Here is a 12,415-nt window from a genome sequence, read left to right as displayed (position 1 = left end):
GAATTTTCAAAAAATTCTGAATTTTTTGTTAATAATTTTTTACTTTTTCCAGTGTTTTTTTTTTTAATAATACTCTTTGTGTCCCCAAACAGTATATTGGTTAGTTTTATATGTTTTTGAACTTGATAAAAATGGAATCATATTGTATGTATTTTTCTGGGCCTTACTTTTTTTTTAATCAGCATTAAAGTCTTAGATTTGTCTATGTCAATGTATATATAGCTATTGCTCATTGGTTTTCCCTGCTGTATACTATTGCATGTATAAATATTCCAGAACTTTATTAGCAGATGAATTGATCGATAGACATTTGAGATGTTCCAGTTCTTTGGTACTACAGACATTGCTCCTATATATACATACATTCCTGTATCTATATCTCTACACATGTGCAAGAGCTTCTCTGTTAATGTTTCTCAACCTTTCCCATGTCATGGCACACATAGAAAATGATAGAAAATATTTGTTCCATAATACTGCATTAAAGGAGTGAAACTGTGTCTTTGGTCTGGGCGCTTCTGCTTGGCTGGAGGGCTGAAGAGGAGATCCATATCTGGGCACACCTGTAACCTATTCATTGTGTACCGGGGCACCAGGGCATAGCAGTTGAGAAGCTTTGTCCCTGGGAGTTGAATTGCTGCTTGTAGAAACATGCTTCAACTCTTCTAGTAATACCAAATTGCATGGTGGAATTCATAATTCCATTTACCTGAGGTTCAAAGTGCTTTATCAGTTCACATTCCATGAATATATACTTAAGATGAAAAGGGAATCCTTGAAAATTATACCAATCTCATGATTATAAAGGTCAAGTTGGAGAAGAAAATAATTGATTATTCCCTAGGATATCAATTTAGATTTGCTTTCTCAAAATATGATAAGGTCAAAATTCCTTTATAGCACGACAGCAGAGAGTTATAGGCCATGGATGAGGTTAAGACATGATAACATGCCCCCGTAGTTGTTAGCAATCATGCAAGCCAACAGCCTGAGCTGAAATACTTGTGGAAACTGTGATTCTGTGTTCCAGGTTTAGTGTTGCATTAGCTTTTTATTTCTTAGCCTTGAGACAATGTATACAAGATGCAATCTGAGAGCTGTCTTCTATAGAACTTTTAGTTTAAAAACCCAAACATTTATAAAAGAAGCTGGTTTGTTTTGACTCTTCTTAAAATTGATGTTCTTTTAAATAGTAAAAATGTCATAAGTATCAGAATTGATTAAGATAATAAATGATAATTTTTCCATTCAGATAACGTTAGACTAGACAACCGATCTTACAACAATCACTAACCCCACATAGTTTTTCCATGACATTTTCAAGACGCTCCTCTATATTATGACACTGTTTCTGCTCTAACGGCTTTCTCACACAAAAGATGTAAAAAGAAAATCTTTGCTTGGTGGGAAGTACTGCCTTGTGGCCTATAGACCAAGGCTGTTTAATATTAGATGGAAAATATCAGGGGAAAGCTTTCAAATTTATGCTTATCCTGGTATATGATGACCAAAGTAACATTTTAATTTACAGGGAGAATTTCATGTGAATACTGTACTTCCCTTTTACTGAAATACTGTGTACTACATATAAGGAAGGGTTTTAGTTGTACAATACAATTCTTGTATTAATGCCTATGTTTATAGTATGTATAATATAAATTAATATGGATCTGTATATAAGTATGCATGTATATGGTGTTGGTTGGTTCTTAGTAGTATTCATCATTCTCAAGGAGTACCGATTAAGTATTTGAGTATAATTAACACTGTGATTTCAACCTAAGCATGTAATTAAGCTCTAGCTACAGACATAAAGGGTAAATAATAAATGGTTACATAAATAGCAATAGCAAATAGTGGTAAATATGATAAACTCAAGATTTTTTCATTATTTTTCTCCTTGGAATGTGAACTATTTATTACAATTTGCTATGCAAGGCCATAGTTCATAAAGTTATTTTTTAAATTATAGGTATCCTGAATTTCAATAGCAAGGTGACATTTCAGCGTTAGAAGTGGAGGATGAATCTGTAGCTCTAGAAGTAGGAAGGTGACATCCTATAAAGACATTCTGTGCTTGAAATTTTAGGATCTGTCTTCAGAGCTCATGTAAATTTTGCATTCTTCAGTTTCCGTATATTTTCCTCCAAATAAGACTGATGTTGCATACACATCTGCCCTGTGGTTTCATATACCTTAGTTTGAGAAGCATGAAAATAAATGGAATCCCATTTCCTAAAGGCCTTTAAGTTAGAAATGCTTTTCTTGTAAGAAAATTGTGACTTCTGAAATCTGGGTACTATTTAGGCTTTCCTGAAAGTCAAAAAGTTCTCTTGAGCAACCTCCTTTGCTGTCATCAATTTCTCCCCTTTTAACTGTCTTGTGGACTTTTGTAGATATTCATATTTTGAACAGTACATTTGATGGAACCCTTCTTCTTTGATCTTTCTTTTGTCTTGGTTTCCAGGAAATTGCCCTGTCCTGCTTATTTTCAGTACTCTTTGACCTGTCTTCTTTGCTACTCGTCTTTTACTCTAATTGTGTTTCTGGCCCACGGCTCAGTTTTGGCTTCTCCTTCCTCCATCTCTGTCACCTTTTTCAGCTATCCCAGTTCTGTCTTCTCACCAAAATACTCACCCTGTAATATCCAGATGCCTTTTGGACAGTTGAGCTTGGCCATTTTAGGGTCACTGAAGTGAAGTTTATAAATGCCTACTTGGCATTTATAAACTAGGCATTTATAAACTCACTCATATCCCTAAGGCCTTGCACAGAGCCTGGCATGGGGAGGGGGATACCAGTAAATACTCAATGAATGAATGAAATGAATCTCATTCCCCTTTAAACAAACCACCTCCTCTCATTTTCATCTTTTGTCAATGGCATCACTGATCTTATCTCTGCTCTCTGCTCTTCTAAATATTTTGCTCATTTTTTTCTTTCAAAATGTATCTCATATCTGCATTAGTTCATTTCATTGTATTTTCATGACTTTTACCCCAATACCTCATGCCAAGATTACTCCCGCAGGTTCCCATCTGGCATCTTTGGTTTTAATCTCTCCTCTCTCCAAGCCATTGCCACTGTAGCCAGCCTAATAAGTTTTAAAATGTTAATTTATTTCTTGCTGTTGTTTTTTCGAAATGATTTTTATTTATTTGAAAAAGAGAGAGAGAGAGCGCTAGCCAGCAAGCATGAGCTGAAGGGAGGGGCAGAGAGAGAGGGAGAAGCAGACTCACCACTGAGCAGGGACCCTGGGATCATGACCTGAGCCAAAGGCAGACACTTAACCAACTGAGCCAATCCCTGACCCAGACACCCCAATTTGTCTCTTGTTCTAATAAATTTTTTATTTTTGAGATAATTTTAGGTTTTTAAAAAGCTGCAAAAATAGTACCTTCACCCAATTTCTCCTGATGTTAACATCTTTCATAACTATGGCTCATTTGTCAAAATTAAGAAATTAACATCGGTGCATGACTCTTAACTAAAATCCAGACTTTTAAGTTTTCACCAGATTTTTTACTACTGTACTGTTCCTATTCCAGGATGCAACATTGCTATTTAGCACATCTGTCAAATTTTTAATTTGAATTCAAAAAGGACAAAAGGATATAGAAGTTTCCTTCCTACCTCTGAACCATATCTATTCTGTCTCTTCCCTATAGATAACCCAGTGTTGCTGGATTCTTGGATATTCTTCCTAAGAGATTCTCTGAGGACACACACACACACACACACACTTTCAAACATACACAAATAGTTGCATTCTAAATATACTGCTTTCTTTTTTTAACTTGGTATAGTTTCATCACTTTTTATCAGTAACACAAAGTTCCCTTTTTGAAAAAATTCAGGACCCTATTGGGTATCTGTTCTGCAATTTGATTTGCCAGTTCCCCACTGATTGATATCTTTTACTTTCGCAAATAGTGCTGTAGTGACTACCCACGAATATGTGTCATTTTATGTGGGTATGTGTCTAGTTATTGCTGGGTGGAAGGGTATATGCAATCATAATTTGATGGCCAATTTGCATTTTGGAGAGTTCCCACAGTTTTATCTTCCATAAGCTCACCAATGTTGTGTCTTTTTTTTTTTTTTTAAGATTTTATTTATTTATTTGAGAGAGAGCATGAGAGGTGAGAAGGTCAGAGGGAGAAGCAGACTCCCCATGGAGCTGGGAGCTGGGAGCCTGATGCAGGACTCGATCCTGGGACTCCGGGACCATGACCTGAGCCAAAGGCAGTTGTTTAACCAACTGAACCACCCAGGCGCCCACCAATGTTGTGTCTTAATAGACTTTGAATTTTGCCAATTTGATAGGTTAAAGTATAGTTTAAAATTATGTCATTACTTTAAGTTTGCATTTGTTTTATAGTAAGTTGGAGCATCTTTACATATATTTAAGAGCCATTTACATTTTCTTCTGTGAACTGTCCATATACTTTGCCCATTTTTCAATTAGGTTATTAAAGCATTCATTTATTAAGTTGAAGGCCTAGTCCTTTTTTCAAGACTTTACATCATAGTTTCAACCCCAGTTCACACTACTTTCCATAACCACTACCGCTCTGACCAGTCTGGTTTTTATACCCTCCCAAGGACACACTGTATTCATTCCTTCCACCACACCTTCTTTCATCACGTTCCTCCATTTTCCCCTTCCACTTACATCTCTCCTTCTGAGACAGAAATGATCACTTCCCTCCATTGGATAAACTTTCCTTTAACTTCAGGTAAACTTCTGGAAACAATAATTAACTGATAGTTTGTGAACTCTTAAAAAAGGAAATGTTAATCATTAAGAGACAGCATTGAACCAAAAAAACCCCTTTCTTATCAAACTAACCACATCTCCATTTCCAGTAGAGTTCTAATATGCTGTGGACACATCTTTATTAAGTCATTTTATTCTCTTGATATGTTTGAGAACTTGAAAATAAGTTTATGAGAGTAAGTGTTTTGTAGCTGATCAAACTTGTGTAACCAGAGAGTGTTGATTCATGGATCAATGTCAAACTGAGAGTATTTTATAACAAAACTGTTTATAACAGTTTATAACAAAACTCTATTTCAGAACTTTGTTCTTGATTTTGCTGCTCAATATTTGTTTACTAATAATTTGATGAATTCATGGGAATTAAATAAATGAAGTTAGGCTTAAAGAGAATACTTCCTATGCCAGTACAGAGTTATGATTGAACATTGTCTTAACAGTTTGGAAGGATGGGCTAAAACTAATAAGTGAAATTTTTCAATTGAAGTGAATATAAAGCTCTACATTTCATCCCCATAATTAGTGGAAAGAGAGAATGAGGGTAGAGTCGGGCAGCTGGTTTGACGTAGTTTGTGTGGCAAAAGTCCACCAACTTAAGAATATAATGTGTTAAAATTGAAATCTTCAGTTGCCTTTATTAATTTATAAAATTATAGCATTAGATTACGGAACTTAGTAGTTCCATCAGAACTCATTTGGAGTATAGTATTCAGTTCTAGATATTATATTTTCAAAGGAAATTAACTTTGAAATTAAAGTACCTGTATTGGGACGCCTGGGTGGCTCAGTTGGTTGGGCAGCTGCCTTCGGCTCAGGTCATGATCCCAGCGTCCTGGGATCGAGTCCCGCATCGGGCTCCTTGCTCGGCAGGGAGCCTGCTTCTCCCTCTGCCTCTGCCTGCCATTCTGTCTGCCTGTGCTTGCTCTCGCCCTCTCTCTCTCTGATAAATAAATAAAAAATCTTAAAAAAAAAAAAACTTTAAAAAAAAATAATAAAGTACCTGTATTATTTTTCTATTGCTGTCATAACAAGTTATCACAAATTTAGCGAGCTGAAACAAAATAACACACTTTCATCACCTTACAGTTGTGAGGTCAGAAATCATCACAGATCTCAATAGGCTAAAACCAAGATATCATCAGGGCTGTATCCCCTTCTGGAGGCTTTAGAAGAGTCTGTTTTGTCTGTTTTCCTGCCTTTTCTGGCTTCTAGAGGTCCCCTACCTTCGCCCTTCAGAACCACCAGAAGCAAGTCCAGTTGTCCCGTTGCTTCTCTCCGGCCACAGCTGGGAAAGGCTCACTGCTTTTAAAGATTTTTTTTTTTTTTTAATTTATTCAACAGACACAGATCACAGGTAGGCAGAGAGGCAGGCAAAGAGAGGGGAGGAAGCAGGCTCCCCACTGCACAGAGAGCCCAATGTGGGGCTTGATCCCAGGACCCTGAGATCATGACCCCGGCCGAAGGCAGAGACCTTAACCCATTGAGCCGCCTAGGCGCCCCAGCTCACTGCTTTTAAAGGATTCACGTGAAAAGATTGGTCCCATCTGGATAATCTCCCTGTCTCAAAGCCCTTAACCTTAACTGCATTGACTAAGTCCTTTTTGCCGTGGAAAGTAACATATTCACAGATGCTGGTGATGAGAAAATGGACATCTTTGTGGGGGATCATTATCCTGCCTCCCACCGTTCCTATTGCAGGGGATCACCAGGATCCCCTGGTGACAGGGCTAACTGGATAGAGAAACAGATTAAGAAGAATTGAAGATGATCCCCAAATATGTTGCCTAGGAGAGAATGAGATAATGTTTATAAAGTGATTAGAGCAGTAAGTGCATAATAAATGGTTTCTGCTTCAACGGCTAATGCTACAAATTACAGAAATGCAGTAGCTCAGAAGGGAAAGAAGCTTAGGGATGTGGAAGGGGATGAAGCAGTGGAACATTTTGTCTTGCACAGAACAGAATTTGGGATCCAAGTTCTCACTTGACTCTTAGGGAAGCAGGTGGTTTCAATGTCAGAAAACAGCTAAGTTTAACCAGAACTCTGTATGGTTCTGCTACCTGATGAAAGAGGGAGAATGAAGTTGATGCGGACTCTGGGAAAGAAGCAACTTTCTGACCTCTTTTTTTGCCATGACTGCACGATGTATAGATTCTGGGGAGGAGAGAAAACTTTCATGAAAGGGAGAAAGCACGGTTTTTGAAACTCAGAGGACGACTGTATTAGTTTTTCTCCCCCAGGAACATATGGGAAAGAAATGTCCTCTGAAACCAAAGCCCCGCCATCGGAGACGATGAGGTTTCTTCAGGCTTTCACTGTGATCTTTACATTTGTCTCTTGAAATACGTTGCTCTCCACCTTCAAGAAGCTGCTGATTCGTGGCGGTCAAGCAGTAGTTAAATTAACAAGCCCTCCCACCTTGCTCCGGCTGGGTGGTAGCTTCCAAGGCCACCCTGAATGTGTATCAGTGTGGACCTGATCTAGAAACAGCCAGGAAGGGAACAAAGTTTAGTCTGTGAGGAAATAGGCGGCTGCTGGCTGCCGGTAGTTTCATACCGTCTGTCCAGATTTCAGGCTTGCTGTGGTGTAAGTAATTTTTAAAAAAATATATTCGAATATAAAAAGATTGTGAGAATAATTCCCATCTGGGATTAAATTAAGGTCCTGCTGGGTGCTAAATCTTGTGTTAAGTAGACCTACTTAAAAGAAAGTTTCAGCATTTCACAAGTAGTTTTATTTTAAAAAATGAAAAGGAAGACCGTGAAGTTTTCAGCAAGTGTTCTGCTAAAACAGGTCCTGCTTGTGTTGGATGGTTTTTAATGTCTTGTCTTTGGTTTAGTGAGGATGTTTATGGTCAGAAAATAAAAGTGAACAAATGTGCATCTGGTGCCCAGAGATTATTTCTAGGTAGTGCTTAGATTTCTCCCTCATGTTCTTTCCAGCGGCTTTTCCTTTAGTTTAGGTTCATGTTACAAGTTTATGTTAGCAAATATATAATACTTTCAGCTAGTTAAACTGGAGGTTTTGTGGTTCAAAGAAACGAGTGAGAATAAAGTAGAATCGAATACAGTGTAATAAGCTGTTGTGAGCCTAGATTTAAGAGCAGCATAAAGTGTTTTGAAGAGGAGGAACTTTGGGAAATAGATGGAAATGGCAAGCAGCATTAGGAATTTCACGCAACTTTGGAGAAATCTGTTTTTAACATTTTGACATGTGTACTAATTTTCCAGACTAAATTCCCAGTACAATGGCCTGTAAAATAAATTTCCTATATGAAATTGGAATTGTTGTATCTCATCTGTTGCGGTTCTATGTTGAGATAAAGATTCCAGGAGCTACACACGTTGTTACGCAAACATGGACTTTATGGAGTATGAGAATGTTAAGGCATTTGGATTTGGAGAAGTTGGTATTTTCTATTTCTCTTTTGCCACATATATTTAAAAAAAATTCTTGGTACAGGAAAATTTTGTGACTTCGAATCTAGAAGCCAAATTTGATGTCATTAATATACACAAGTTATAAATGACGGCTGCTAGCCTGTAGCCTTTCAAATGGATCAAGGAGTGCTGAGGATGTAGATTGTTTGCATACAAGTACACTGGGTTTCCCCTTTCCTCTGCCTTCACCTCCCATCTCCAGTCTGTCTCCAGCCTGTCTCACATTCCTGCAGAGCCCAGATGATGGTATTGGGCCCAAGATACACTGTCCTAAGTGGATTCTGGGACTGTAATGAAGTAAAACCTTTACTCATCCTTTAACTTGCTGAATTTCTATGACTCTAAGTTCCTGAGCTTATTAACTCCTCCCACTCAATAGCCTCTCCTGGGCCAGGTTGTTGGTTTATGGGACAAGAGTTGGGGGAAAGGGTCCTAGGAAAGCATGGCAGGTGACACTATTTCCAGGGCAGCAGGTATTTCACTGCTTCCCTGGAAATATTTCACTCTTTTAACACCTGGAAAGCCATACAGGTGTGCACTGGCTGACTCTTAAATCCAGACACTTTTGGATATTTTTAAATTTGTTTTCCTATTTTTAAATTTATTAATTTATTTTTTATTTAAGTTCAATTTATTAATATATAGTGTATTTTTAGTTTCAGAGGTAGATTTCATTGACTCATCAGTTGTTTATAACACCCAGTGCTCATTACATCACCCAGTTACCCCATTCCCTTCCCCCTCCAGCAATCCTCTGTTTGTTTCCAATGGTTAAGAGTCTCTTATGGTATGTTTTCCTATTTTTAGTTGTTACATTTTAATAGTTTGATAGTTTATATCCAAGCCTGAGGTCTGTGTGAAAGCCCCTTGGGTGCTAGGAAGGGACACAAGGCCACAGATGAAACCTTGGTGTACTGCTTCCAGATGAAAGGGACTTGGGACCTGAGCCACAAGTGGTGCTGTCCTCACCCCCAGGTGTCTGCTGAGCATGCCCGCTTCCTGTCATGGGAATGGATTTGGGAAGGCTGCTCCTTTTCTTTTTCTTTTTTTTTAATTTCAGTGTAGTTAACATAGTGTTATATCATTTCGGGTGTACAATTCAGCAGTTCCATACATCACTCAGTGCTCATCAAGATAAGTGTACTTTTAATTCCCTTCACCTATTTCACCGATCCCCCACCCACCTCCTTTCTGTTAACAGACTCAGCTAAGAATCTGTTTTTTAGTTTGTCTACTTTTTCTTTGTTCATTTGTTTTGTTTCTTAAATTCCACATATGAGTGAAATCATATGGTATTTCTCTTTCTCTGACTGGTTTATTTCACTTAGTATTATACTCGCTAGATCCATCTAAATTGTTGTAAATGGTAGGATTTCATTCTTTTTTATGGCTGAATAATAATAATAGATAGATAGATAGATAGATAGAAACAGACAAACATGGTGTGTCTCTCTTCAAGTTAGTGTTTTTATATTCTTTGGATAAATACCAGTTGTGCAATTATTGGATCATAGGGAAGTTCTGTTTTTTATTTTTTGAGGAACCTCTATACTGTCTTCTATAGTGGCTGCCTCAGTCTGCATTGCCACCAGTAGTACACAAGGGTTCTTTTTTCTCTACATCCTCACCAACATTTTTTTTTCTTGAGTTTTTTATTTTAGCCATTCTAACTGGTGTGAGGTTCTATCTCATTGTGGTTTTGGTTTGCATTTCCCTGATGATGAGTGATATTCAGCTTGTTTTCATGTGTCTTTTGGTCATCTATATGTCTTCTTTGGAGAAATATCTCTGTTCATGTCTTCTGCCCATTTTTAATTGAATATTCAGGGGTTTTTTGGTGTTGAATTGTACAAGTGTTTCATTTATTTTGGTCACTAACCCTTTATTGGATATGTCACTTGTGAAAATCTTTTCCTATTCAGTAGGTTGTCTTTTGGTTTTGTTGATTGTTTCCTTTGCTGTACAGGAAATTTTTATTTTGATATAGTCCCAATAGTTTATTTTTGCTTTTGTTTCCTTTGCCTCAAGAGATGTTATGGCTGGTGTCAGAGAAATTATTGCCTTGGTTCTCTTCTAGGATTTTTATGGTTTCGGGTCTCATATTTAGGTCTTTGATCTATTTTGAGTTTATTTTTGTGTATGGTATAAGAGAGTGGTCCAGTTTCATTCTTTTGTATGTAGCTGTCGCATTTTCCCAACACCATTTGTTGAAGACACTTTTTCCCATTGGATATTCTTTCCTGCTTTGTTGAAGATTAATTGACCATATAATCATGGGTTTATTTCTGGGCTCTTTATTATCTTCTATTGAACTATAGGTCTGTTTTTGAGACAGTACCACACTGTTTTTTTTTTTTTGTTTGTTTGTTTCAAAGATTTTATTTATGTATTTGACAGAGAGAGATACAGTGAGAGAGGGAACACAAGCAGGGGAAGTAGGAGAGGGAGAAGCTGGCTTCCCACTGAGCAGGGAGCCCAATGCGGGGCTCCATCCCAGAACCCTGGGATCATGACCTGAGCCAAAGGCAGACGTTTTAATGACAAGCCACCCAGGTGCCCCAGTACCATCCTGTTTTGATTACTACAGCTTTGTAATATAACTTGAAGTCTGAAATTGTGGTATCTTCAGATTTTTTTTTTTTCCAAAGATTGCTGTGGCTATTTGGAGTCTTTTGTGGTTCCATACAAACTGTAGGATTGTTTGTTCTAGTTTTGTGAAAAATGCTATTGGTAGGGATTGCATTAAATCTGTAGATTGGATAGTATAGACATTTTAATAAAAATTGTTCTTCCAATCCATGAGTATGAACTGTCTTTCCATTTCTCTCATCAGTGTTTTATAGTTTTCAGAGTATAGGTCTTTTACATCTTTGGTTAAGTTTATTCCTAGGTATTTTATTATTTTTGGTGCAATTGTAAATGGGATTATTTTCTTAATTTCTCTTTCTGCTGCTTAATTATTAGTGTATAGAAATGCAACAGATTTCTGTACATTGATTTTGTATTCTATAACCTTACTGAATTCATGTCTCAGTTCTAGTAGTTGTTTGATGGAGTCTTTCAGGTTTCCTACATATAGTATTATGTCATCTGCAAACAGTGAAATTTTTACTCCTTCTTTACCAATATGGATATCTTTTATTCATTTTTTCTTGTCTGCTTTTAAAATTCTGTCTTTATCACTACTTTTTGCCACTTTAATTACTATGTGTCTAAGAGTGGATCACTTTGGGTTGATTTTGTTGGGGGATCTCTGTGCTTTCTGGATATGAACTTCTTTCCTTCCCTAGATTTGGCAAGTTTTCAGCTATTATTTCTTCAAATACATTTTCTGCCACCTTTTCTCTCTCTTCTTCCAGGATCCCTATAATGCAAATATTATTATTATGCTTGATGGAGTTGCTGAGTTCCCTAAATCTATTCTCATTTTGCATTATTTTTTCTCTCACCTGTTCAGCTTTTCTGTTACTCTTTTCTGCATATTACTGATTCATTCTTCTGCTTCCTTTAGTCTGCTACTTATTCCATCCAGTGTATTTTTAATTTCATTTATTGTATTCTTCTTCTCTGGTTGGTTCCTTTTTTATCTCTTTGTTAATGGTCTCATTGATGTCCTCCACTTTTTTTCTTAAGTCCAGTATCTTTATGACCATTACTTTACAAGACATACTACTTTTAATTCTTTGCCAGACATACTACTTACTCTGTTTCATTCAGTTCTCTTGCTGTGATTTTGTCCTGTTCTTTCATTTGGTACATATTCCTCTGTCTTCTCATTTTTGTCTAACTCTCTGTGTCTGTTTCTGTGTTTTAGGAAAGTCTGCTGTGTCTCCTGCTCTTGAAAGTAGTGACTTTATGAAGAAGAGATCATGTGTGCCCTGCAGTGCAGTGTCCCCTGGTCATGAGAACCTGGTGCTTTAGAGTTGTCTCCTATGTGTGTTACAAAAGCCACTTTTTCCTTCAGTCCAGTCATCTTCAACGGTTCTTTTTGAACATTGTGGGCAGGGTTTGATCCCTATGTTGTTAGTGAGCCAATCTGAGGCTGCCTTGGATTTGAGTTTAGTCAGATCAGGCATTTGCCGGAGATGCAGTAGCACCAAATTGCAGGGCACTTTCCTTTTGTTGTCCTCTGAGAAGCTTTCATTGGTGGAAGGGGCCTGTAGCCAACCAGTTATCTGCCCCAGTGCACTTGTGG

General features: G+C 37.4%; 1 protein-coding gene across 9 annotated transcripts in view; it reads left to right on the top strand.

Annotated features, from left to right (window-relative positions):
• The window catches only part of MAP3K13 (mitogen-activated protein kinase kinase kinase 13), a 165,240-nt gene that overhangs the window by 23,952 nt on the left and 128,873 nt on the right, over positions 1-12,415 (top strand). For 3 of the 9 annotated variants that reach the window (XM_059163237.1, XM_059163239.1, XM_059163240.1), the window contains exon 1: positions 6,699-7,366. The exons of 5 other annotated variants lie outside the window; for them this stretch is intronic. The gene's annotated coding sequence lies outside the window, so the exon portion shown is untranslated. Of the gene's footprint in view, positions 1-6,698; positions 7,367-12,415 lie in introns of those variants that run through there. One more of the 9 variants, XM_059163232.1, reaches the window with a different exon arrangement.

The sequence above is a fragment of the Mustela lutreola genome, chromosome 2, assembly GCF_030435805.1.
Source record: "Mustela lutreola isolate mMusLut2 chromosome 2, mMusLut2.pri, whole genome shotgun sequence".
Taxonomy (NCBI): Eukaryota; Metazoa; Chordata; class Mammalia; order Carnivora; family Mustelidae; genus Mustela; species Mustela lutreola.
Note: the sequence above shows the minus strand (reverse complement) of the source record. Positions and strands in the feature narration are given on the sequence as shown.